We start from the raw sequence: 11,983 nt of genomic DNA on the forward strand, positions 1-11,983 counted from the left end.
TGACATTAAGATGTTTGCACATGCATTTCTAATCTCTATATATCTGACTATTACTAATCACAGTCTGTTACTTTCTGAGCTCCTTGGCATCTGAGCATGGATATGAAGTTGTCAGGTAGATTTCAGTGGTAATATTTTGAGACAGAGTCTCACTGTGCAGCCTTGACTGACCTGGAATTCACTATGTAGACCAGGCTGCCCTGAAACACACAGATATCCACCTGCCTCTGCCTCCCGAGTGCTGGGATTAAAGGAGCGTGACACCACGCCTGGCAAACTTCACACCTTTTCAGAGGACTATGTTTTCTTCCTGGGGATAAGTTTTCTCTTTCTCAGCTCTTATTTGGAAGTAAATAATTTTGATGATACTTTTCTATACTTCATAACATGCCCTCGAAGAGACACAGGTGGGCAACATCCATAGTTTTTATGACAATGATTGGTGTTTTACCTCATGAGGCAGCCCTGGAGCCTCCAGGAAACATTTGTTACCTGCTGTTCTAGACAACAGATGCTCTTGGACTTACCTTACGGTTTCTAGTCTGCACCTTAGTTTTTGATTTTTTTTTTTCTGTTTATATCTTCTTCCCCAGCTATCAGCATCCAGTTTTGATTCTGCATGTGACTAGGTGTTGCCCAGAGTCTATGAGGGTGGGTCAGATTTGCTGTTAGAAAGCCCTATGCCAGAGCCTCTTCTTACCCATCTCCTTTTCCATCACTATCTTGATAAAAATAGAGGGGCAAGCTTCAGTGTTTTTCTTCATGACTCCCACCCAATGCTCATATCCATAGCTTGGACCTACAGCCCTTGTCAGCTAGTACTGATACTATTTCTAATACTTCTAGGCAACCCTGGCATCTGAGAACCATACTCCCTGACAATGTCAACATTTGCACATCCCTATTAGTAACACCAGTGCAGACATCTATGTGACTTCTCATTGATGAGACTACTCGAAATAACGCCATTAATCAAAGAGCAGACACAAACACATCTCCAGAAAAGAACTGTTGGAAGTTTGATTTAGTCAACTTAAAGTAAGATTTTATTTAAAAATGGTAAGTGTTCTTTAAAATTTTTTTTATTTTTTACTATCTTTATTTTATGTGTCTGAATGTATTGCCTGTGTGTATGTAAGTGCACCCACGTCATGCAGTGCTCACGGAGGTCAGAAGAAGGCATCAGATTCCATGGAACTGGAGTTATGGGTGGCTGTTAGTCACCATGTGGGTGCTGCAAACTGAACCCGGGTCCTCTGCAAGAGCAGCCAGTGCTCTTTAGAGAACTTGATCAGGACTCTTGATGTCTTTTTATAGTAAAACAACCTGTTTACTACTTATATTTAGATTTTATTGGTTTTGAGTTTATTTTCTATCAAGGATATTCTCAATTCAGTTAATGAAAACTGGCTTTTGTGGGCTGGAGAAGTGGCTTATTGCTTAAGAGCACTTGCTGCTCTTGCAGACGACTTGAATTTGGTTCCCAGAACCCACATGGAGGCTCGCACCCTTCAATTCTATGGTATCTAATGCTCTCTTCTGGCTTCTATGGGCACTGCACATACATGGTACACATACATACAAATGGTACACATACAGGCAAAAACTCATACATGTGAAATAAAATACATAAATCTTAAAAAAGATGACATTTGTAAGACCCTAGACTTTTCAGTACTATATAATCTTTATAGACTTTTTTCTTTTTAAAATTTTATTTATGCATATTTTTAAGTGTATAAGTGTTTTACCTGCACGTATGTAAGTGCACCTATGTCATGAAATGCCCAGAGGCCAAAAGAGGACATTAAATCCCCTGGAACTAGAGTTACGGATGGTTGTTACCATCCATGTGGGTGCTGAAAGTAACCCCAGGTCCTCTGCAAGAACAGACGGTGCGCTTAGCCTCTGAGCGTCTTTCCATCTCTTCGTAGATTTGTAAATATTATTAAATATTTACAAAATTATCTTTCATGCTTTAGAAAGTTAGGTTTTCATTATATTTATGATATGTTGTTTGTAGTTTCATACATTGATTTTGACATCTAGCAAGTCTCCTCGTATCTAAACATGCTTCAGTCTATAAGCACTCACATAAATTGTCTTTATCAAGTGCAGAAAGAAGGAAGATGGGTCCAGAGGACCAACAAACTGTCTGCATTGGGAACCATGGACTTTGAGGGATTTGCATGGTTGAATTTGAAATATGAAGCTCTTCAGAGAAGATTGTATATGTTTAGACACCATAGGTAACTTCAGGGTTCATTTGGGTTTTAGTTAAATTGGTCTCAGAACTCTACACCAGGAGATAAATGGGCCTGATTGTCGACTTCTCTCCGTTGGTCTTGAAATTTCCCATCTTGCCTTGTGCTCCCCAACTCCAGTTAGGATGCTGGAAATAAGGCAGAAACTTGATATTAAGAAGTTGGAGATGGAAGTATAGTAACTGCCCTCACAAAAGTCCCCAGATCTTACTAGCTTAATACTCAGGATAAGTTATGGTTCTTTCTAAGTGGTATACAAATATTTAACCCAATGTCCATGACTTAAGGATCCATGGATGGAATTTAGGGATCCATGGGCTTTGATGTGAAAAAGAGATTATTCATTTATTTACATTAATACTAACTAAATATTGGCACTTTTTCTCATGTGATTGAAATTTGTTGCCTGGGTTGCTTGCTTATGACTTACAGTATATGTAGCAAATCTAGATAAGACCCAGATTTCTGTCAGAAACTAAACTAAAGAAAGACACTAAACTAAACTAAAACAGAAAGACAGGCATGTTGTCCAACTTGGTCATTGAACCGTGAGGACAAGAGTAAGAAAGAAAATCCAGTTATGAAGGAAAGCTAAGTCCAAAGTTGAGAGGAAGGCGGAGACTGAGGGATTTCTTTGAGCTGTGAGAATGTTGTAGAGGTGTCTGGAGGGTGAGGACAAGAGTAAGAAAGAAAATCCAGTTATGAAGGAAAGCTAAAGTTCAAAGTTGAGAGGGAAGGTGGAGACTGAGGGATTTCTTTGAGCTGTGAGAATGTTGTAGAGGTGTCTGGAGTTAGTTGCCTGGAGCCTAGCATACAGGCAGGAAGTTACAGCTAAAGATAAGATTAGAGTGTCATGAGACGGTCAATTCAGTCTCAGATTATTTTATTTTATGTGTAGGCTTGTATTGCCTGCATGTAGGTAAGTGCACCCGTGTCCTGCAATGCCCACGGGGACAGAAGAAGCCGTCGGAACCCCTGGAACTGGAGTTACAGACAGTTGTTAGCTGCCATGTGGGTGCTGGGATTCGAACCCAAGTCTTCTGCAAGAACAACCAGTGTTCTTAACTGCTGAGCCACCTCTCCAGCCACCAATCTCAGATTTTACTCAGTTGTTACAAAGGTAGAATTTGTTGAGTGATGGGTTGCAGGAATGTAACTTCTCTTTCTTCTGTATTTCAAACAATTTCCTGCCTCTCAAGTTCCTGTTTATGTCAACTTATTTGTGCTGAGATATCAAAGGAAGTCTTAGAGGTTAAGACTTACAGCTGGTTGTCTGAGGACATCAAGAGTGAGCTTCTCTTGGCTTGCTAGCATGCCACCTTAGAGCTCAAACCCCAGCATCTCAGCAAACTCCATTGTATGCTGAGTGTGGCACCACAGTGCTCACAGTGGTCTTTTCTCCTCTTTCCATGACCTTATGTCCCATTTCTTCCTCTCTTTCTTGGTCCATCTCAATCTTACTGGCTACAATTTTTTCTTGCATATACCAGGGATGTTCCCCAAGACATCCTTTCACAAGTCTTGTTTATTTTGACTGGAAGATTCTTACTATGTGATGAACTTTCTCACCCATGGAAAAGAACTGAGGGCAACAGCTGTCCAACACTCCTTAGTAACTGAGTCCTTCAGTCCAACAGCCCTTAAAGAACTAAGCTACCATTGTTAACACCAGAGTGAATGTGGACATATGTATTTCCCTAGTCAAGCCTTAGGAAGAGCAAGATCAGCAGACCAAATCTTTTAGTTTTTAAATTTTATTTTTAATATTATTTATGTGTATGCATGTGTGTCCGTGTGTTTACGCGTGCGTTTGTGGGGATGCCTGTGGAGGCCAGAAAAGTGTCAGAGCCTCTGGATATGGAGTTACAGGTGGTTGTGAGCTACCTGACTTGGGTGCTAGAAACAGAACTCAGGTTCTCTGGAATAGCAAAAAGCATTTTTGACATTGAGCTATTTCTTTAGCCCTTATAAAGCATGAAAATCTTGACTGAAACTTCATGTGAAACCCTAGGTTACAGAACCCAGCTAAGTCATTTCAAATTACAAGACTCACAAAAGTTGAGAGATGATAAATGTGTGTTATTATTATTTTTAATACTTATTTTATTTTATGTATATGAGTTGCATGTAGGTAAGTGCACCCATGGTCTTGCGATGCCCGTGAGGACAGAAGAGGCTATTCGATCCCCTAGAACTGGAGTTATAGACAGTTGTTAGCTGCCATGTAGGTGCTGGGATTCAAACCCAGGTCTTCTGCAAGAACAATAGTGGGTTGGGGTTTCTTACCCACTTCCCTATGTCTATGCTGGGATTATGCCTGGTTTGAGCTCACATGAGACTTGTGTATGCTGTCACTATTGCTGTGGGTTCATATGACTAGCTGTCTGGAAAACTCTCTTTCCTGGTGGTCATCCGCCCCCTCTACCTCTTATAATTTTTCTGCCTCCTCTTCTGCAATGATCCCTGAGCCTTGGGAGGCAGAAGTTTGATATAAGGGTCCTATTGAGGGATAAGCACTCTGTAGTTTCTTGTTCTCTGTATACTGGCCAGGTGGGGGTTCCTATGTTAATCACCATCTGCTACATAAGGATGCTTTCCTGGCTTAGAGTTAGGATATGCATTAATCTATGGGTATAACAATAAGTCATTAGGAGTCAGTTTAATACTATATCTATTAGGCTCTTCCGTATGGCTTGTGACCTGTCTAGCCTCAGGTTCCTAGACCTGCCATCAGCGACAGGTATGAGTTTCATCTTGTGAAGCAGACCTTAAATCCGATCCAAAGTTGTTGGTTACTTCCATAACGTTTGTGCCTCTATTGCACCAGTGAGCAGATCTTGCCAGGCTGGTTGTTGTTGTAACTTGCAAGATTCACAGCAGGGTAGGGTTGATGGTTACTTTTCTCTTCTGGTAGAATTCATAACACCTTCCAGCATGTGCAAGTTAGCCGGTAGAGATGAAGCTTTGAGGTCACTACCAGCTTGATTTCTCCTTGTTTGTTCTACAACTCATGTATATAGTATCTTCAGCAATAGGGTCTTATCATCATGTTCTTGTGGGTAATCAAGATCAAAGCAATGGGCAATATTGTGTGAGGGTCTATGGGACCCCTGGTTAACAACTTCACAAAAGGGAGCCTGTTCCTGGCATTGGGTTTTTTCTTTGCTAGCCTATGGTGTCTGCTAGGAGCAATGTCCCCCTGTCATTGGGTAACTCATTTTAATTTCTTTTTGTTATTGTATATGTATATTCTTTAAGAAGCTTCTATAATGGTAGGCTTCTGTTTGTCTTTTTATAAAAGAAATGTGGTTTAATGGTAGAACACTTGCCAGTGCTGCATTTCTTTGATGATTCAAGGGATAAATGAAAACTGAACATCTTGACTCTCAGAATCTAAACATACTTTAAGTAAACTTCCTGTTACTCAGACACATACGAGACGAGATATTTGTATAACTCACACTCAGTTCAAACAGAAAAGACTGTCAAAGCCATAATAATAATTGCTGTCATAAATGGTACTGAATTGTGATTCATCTGTTCCCCACACAGTCATGGCTCATGGTCCCCAAAAGCACATAAAGTGAATAATAACACCCAAAGATTGATGCTAGATAAATTGAATGACACATTTGCTCCCTGTCTATCTGCTGTTCCTTATAGCAGAATCATTTTTCTAATGAACAGACTGAAAGAAGGATTTGCTTTTAGAGCTTCATTAAATGGATATAAAGTCAGAGCTGATAGAATTGGCCTGCTGGGTTTGTGGATGTCATTGCATTGACAAGACTGGAGTGACTTTCTGTCTCATTTATGACACTATGGGTTGTTTGCTGTTCATTGTATTAAACCCGAGGAAGCCAAGCACTGTGCAGTGAGGAAGATCTCTGTGGGCAGAAGGGGAATTCCTCATGGGGTGACCTCAGATGCTCACACCGTTTGTTACCCTGAGCCCCTCACTAAGGTGAATGGCACCATTCAGACTGATTTGGAGACTGGCATAAAAACGGACTTGAGAAGTTTGACTCTTGCAGCATGTGTGTGGTGACTGGGGTGTTCTTGGAAGGAACTGATGTGATTGCCAACAGAAAGACAGCTCCTTAATCTTTAAAAAATGTTTTGCAAATTTTATATATGGATGTGCATGATGTGTGTGTGTGTGTGTGTGCACATGCTGGTCCTTGCCTGCCATGTCTACCTTGTTTAGACAGGATCTCTTTGTTTTTCCTTACTGTATGTGCCAGGCTAGCTGGCCCACAGGCTTTTGGGGGTTCTCCCGTCTTGCCCCTCATCTCACTGAGATTACAGATTTGGGTGCTGCTGTGTCTAGCTTTTACGTGGGTTCTGGAGATATGAACTCAAGTCCTCCTTCCTGTGTGGCAAGTGCTTACCCACTGAGCCTTCTCCTTGACATTGTGGATCTTTTGATGTTATTCACATGAAAGATGCCAATGACAACAGCTTTCCAACTTGGCTTTCCAACATTTTTGTTACTGGCAAAGGAAATACCTTAACTCTTTTCTACCTGCCACACCATTACTACAAAGAGAGACAGGAGAATACAGCAGTAAAAACAAAATAAAACAAAACAAAAAACAACAAAAAAACTAAACCAAACGAAAACAAAACAAAAACCAGTGGGTGGAATGGTCTTAGATGACTTGTGTGAGAGGTGTTTGTATGTTTGTACTTAGCATAACAAATCAAAAGATATTGAATCATGCATAAAAGACTAATTAAATACAAAATAAGGGATTATAACTCTCTTCGGATTTGGCAGAGCCGATGCCCGTGCCTTTGTGACTTTTACCTATGCTTACAGTAGAAATATATCAAGTTAGTTTTCTGTAAAGTGTGTTCAGCTGTCATCTTGTGTTATTGGGTGGCCTCAGTCACTACAAATTATGGTTTCTGTGTGTATGTGTATGTGTGATGTATGCACATTTGTGTGCATGTGTCTGGAGGCCAGAGGTTGATGTTGAATGTCTCTTTCAACTGTTCTCCACTGTGCTTTTTGAGACAGGGTCTCTCATTGAACCTGGGGCTTGGTGATTCAGCTAGACTGGCTGGCCAGCAAGTCCCAGAGATCTTCCTGTCTCTGTCTTTGGTAGAGCTGGGATTATAGGCAAACACCATGATACCTGGCATTTCTAAATTATATATTTTTTAAAAAGCATAAACGTAATGATTAAAATGTTGTTGTAGCTGGGCATGGTGCTGTGCACGCCTTTGATCCCAGTACTTGGGAGGCAGGCAGATCTCTGTGAGATTGAGGCCAGCCTGGTCTATACAGCAAGTTCCCAGGCCAACAGGGACTACAGGGAGATCTTATCTCAAAAAAATTGTTGTAGATAGAGTGGTAATATCAACATTGATATCCGCACATCAATGAACTTAGACTGAATACATTACATTTAAAATGAACCAAACCTTCTGGAGGCAGAAAGACCCACAGCTGTGTGTGTACTTGTCCTTGAGCTTGTCCTTAGATTTCTTCACTCAAAGTGTGTCCTTGGAATTGTCATTTCACCACCAGTGTTTTTGTGCTTGTGACATTCACTAACTCTTTTTATATTTTCCTAGGTTCTGGGGATGGAACCTAGGCCTCACTCAGGCTAGTCAAGAGCTCCCCCACCGACATGTAGCCATTTTTTCCAGTGCGTTGCCCAGACAAGCCCTGAAATGTTGACCCTTTTACCTCAGCCTACAACAAACTCAGGCTTTTATCGCATCTCTTAGGATAACTTGCTTCAACTTAAACCTTGCTCTCACGTCATTACAGGCAATGTCTACTTATCTATTTTTATCCAGAGCCTTTCTAAGATTTTAGTGGAGGAATGTGTTTTCCTCAGTCTCTGGACCTGGCCACTTTTCATGCACGAAAGTATAAATTATTACAAGTGTTTTAGTCAGTGTGATGCCATCTGCTTTTTGTTTTTCAACTTTGCTGAAGTTGTTTTTAATTTTCTCTCTGGCACATTCCTCTTGTTTTCTAACAATGCTTGAGATTTTCTTTACATTGTCGCATCTGTGTTGGAAGGAAGGATGGGATGTCTGATATGTTCTTAATTTGGTCTTTTTTTTGTTTTTTCTGTGACTGCAGCTGTAGTAGATTTAAAAATCACTTTGTCAGCATACATGGTATAAATAACTTAAGGGAGGTAGGAGTCACATTTCACAATGGACTGGATGTCAATTTACCAGCTTCCTTCTCCCGTGCTTTCTGTGAGGACTACAGATGTGCCATCGGAACCTGTCTTTGGAAGATGTTAGTCTGAGTCAAAACAGTCCAGTGTGATTCATGTTCCCAAATAACCCAAGGGCAGTGAGGCTCACATTCCTGATTTCAATGGATTCAGTTCATGGTCTGCTGACTCAACTTTAGTTTTAGGCTAATGGCAAGGCAGAAATATCATGGCAGACGGCATGAAGGATGGAGAAAAATAGCTTACCCCATGGCAGCAGGGTAGCAGAGCAAGAGAAACAAAGGGTCTGGGGGAAAGACATGCCCTTCAAAGGCTGCCCTAGTGATCTGCCACACTAATATTTAAACTTACAGTTGAGTGTCATTCTGAAAAAAATAAGTGTGTGTTGGATGCATAGATTACAGTGAAAGGCCAGGCTGGGTCATCCAGAACTGGGATAAGAGAGGGTGATCCCACCTCAGCCAGGTGAGGTATAATTGGAAGAGGTGATTTCCCAAAGAAAATCAGAATTGCTGGGCAGGAAGATACAGGTGTCTACTGTGTGTGCTACCTTATTTTTCCATTTGTATTTTCTGGGTTTTTTTTTTTTGGTCTTTTTGAGACAGGGTCTCCCTGTAGCCCCATCTGGTGGCCTGGAACTCACTGTATAGACCAGGATGGCCTTGAACTCACAGAGATCCACCTGCCTCTGCCTCCCGAGTACTGGGAGTGTTTGCTGTTTTATGTCAGGTGGACACTGGGCCCCTTCTTTAGCATTTTTGACTTCCCTCATCATAAGAACATGGCTCCAACACACCCCATGTGACAGCTGAGGTTGGATGCTGTGGACGGATTCCTCGTGTGCAGTGACTGCAGCTACCAAAATACTTTACCCCAAACCAATACTGTCCCATCATGTCCCTTGCTGACATTCTCAATTACAATTAGAGATAATATAGACAATAATCTATAAAATCTCAAACGAAAGGCAGTGTGAACTGTTTACTATGTGGGGTAATGTGTATGTTAATTAGCTTGAACCGCCCATTCCACAATGTCCATATCTCAAAACATCCTGTTGTACATAATAAATATATGCAATTTTATTTATTTACTTGTTTGTTTAGTGTACATATGTGTGTGGTGGTATGCATGCCACAGTATGTGTGTATAGGGGAGGGAAGAGCTGACTCTTACCTACATACCCATGTGGGTCTTGGTAGAAAGGCACAGGTCATCAGGATTGGTGGCAAGTGCTTTTACCCACTGAGCCATCTTGCCAGTCCAATATATGTAATATTTACTTGTCAATTTAAAATAAGTTGAAAAACTAGGGAGAAAAAAAATCACATTGTACTGATTTTGTAAACTGACCTGAAATTGTGGTATAGATTTGCCCAGTGTTCTTACTCTGATATTTGCTACATTTTTAAATGAGCCGTTTTTTTCTTAAAGCAAGATCACAACTTCAGTGGTTATTGTTGTTGCTGAGGCATTGTAACAGCAGAACTATGGCACGGGCAGAGAAAACAATGCTTATCTTGGTATTTGCTAGGACAGAGTTCATGCTTTGGGAATCAAAACATCTGTGCAACATTTGTGAGTCCCAGGGAATGAAGGAATTTTAAAGTAAACCACACACAAGTGTGGCTTCTCTCCCTGAGCTTGTAAGCACAGGGAAAACTTCAGTGCAAACTTGTCGAGCCTCAGCTTACTCTCCTTTCAAGGGGAAATATAACTCTTGCTGACTGGATGACGGTGGGAATCAGGTGCTGTGGGCAAACCCTGACCAAATGTAAATAGCTGACAAATTAATGGATCGGAGCCGGACTCACAGTCCTTGCATGAAAAAGACTATAAGAAATATATTTAGTTCTAACTGCCACAAAGTTTTTGTTCCTTTTCTAAGCTTCTGCTATTTCAAAGGGTTGATGAGCTTGTCTGGGAACTGTGCCAATAACTTATTGCAGCCTATTTAATCATTTTGGTTTTTTTCTGTATTTCCTCAAAATCAGAAATAAAATATTTTAAGTGAAAAATTTAAATCTATTGTTTTGAGGGAGGGTCTCACTATGTATCCCTGAATGGCCTGGAACTTACTGTGTAGATCGATCTGCCTTCTGTCTCCCGAGTGCTGGGATTAAAGGTTTGTGCCACTATACCAGGCCAAACTAATATTTTTAAAACTCATTTAAAACTTCACTAAAGCTGCGTCTCATAGAATCTCACTTTCAAGGACACTTCAGGGAAATGCGTCTCATAATGGAGGAAGGAGGGAGCAGTGATGTTGTAGTTGAGCATATATGTGTGTTACAGACGTTTTACATATACATTAACATTTTCAAGTTGAGGCAAAATACATCAAACTTGTGATGTTAACAATTTTAAACTGTGCAGTTCAGTGGTGTCTTAGTTTATCTCTTCATTGCTGTAACAAAAAAACTCTGACTAATACCAACTTGGGGAAGAGAGGGTTCATTCCACTTACATCTCTCGGGTCACAGTTCATCAGGGAGCCCGAGGTAGGAGCTCTGGGCAGGAATCTGGAGGTGGGAGCTGGAGCACAGGCCGTGGAGGAATGCTGCTTACGGGCTTGCTCCCCTGGCCCCTGCTCAGCCTGCTTTCTTATGCAACACAGGCCCACCTGCCCAGGGGTGGCACCACCCACAGTGGGCTGGGCCCTTCCACATCACTCAACAGTCAAGAAGGTGCCCCACGGACATGGTCACAGGCCAGTCCAATGAAGGCAGTTCCCTAACTGAGGCTCCCTTAACCCAGGTGTGTCAGGTTGACACTAAAGCTGTCCAGCAAAATTGACCCCTTGACAACTTGACACACAAATACATCACTATTAAACCATAACCTTTCCAATTCTTGTCCCCAAGACATGATGTTAACATTAATATCACAACATAAGATAGTACAACCTTGAAAACACCACAGTCCTTAAAAAAATCTAATCACTTAAAAGTCCATAGTCTCTTTTAAATCTCTCAACTGTGTATGGGCTTCTGTAAATCCAAAACAAGTACTGTCTTATTTCAAAGGGAAGAATAGGACACACCTAAGTAAAACCAAAGTCCAGCAAAGTAGCTCGAGGCTGGACATCTGGGATTCACTCACAATCTCTGGCCTCCAAAGGGTACTGGCAGCTCCACTGCTCTGACTCTGTAATCCACAGCACACTCAGCTTGTCTCACAGACCCAGGCCAGCTCCATTCCACACCTATTGCTGTCCTTGGTGGTTGTCCCATGGTCCTGGCATTTCCAAAAAGCTTGGGTCTCCACTGAAACTGAGGCTACACCCTCACCAATGGCCTCTTCTTGCCTCTCGGGGTGCAAAGCCTCAGATTCTCTCCATGACCCCTTCAATCCTGGGGTCTTCACTGCAACTGAAGCTGTACTTTCACCTATGGCCTTTCCTGGCCTCTCAGAGTGCCGAGCCTCGGCTGCTCTCTGTGACCCCTTCACGCTTTCAACACCAGAACCATGCAGGAGACTCTTACACATTACCAAGTCCTGCTTCCAGCTTGA

At 41.6% G+C, this 11,983-nt stretch overlaps 1 pseudogene; it reads left to right on the top strand.

The window, feature by feature from the left end:
- The first annotated feature begins 5,818 nt into the window (after window positions 1–5,818).
- The window catches only part of LOC115072064, a 7,129-nt pseudogene continuing 964 nt past the window's right edge, over window positions 5,819–11,983 (top strand).

Source organism: Nannospalax galili, unplaced genomic scaffold (genome assembly GCF_000622305.1).
Source record: "Nannospalax galili isolate Female #2095 unplaced genomic scaffold, S.galili_v1.0 scaffold781, whole genome shotgun sequence".
In the NCBI taxonomy this organism is placed as follows: domain Eukaryota; kingdom Metazoa; phylum Chordata; class Mammalia; order Rodentia; family Spalacidae; genus Nannospalax; species Nannospalax galili.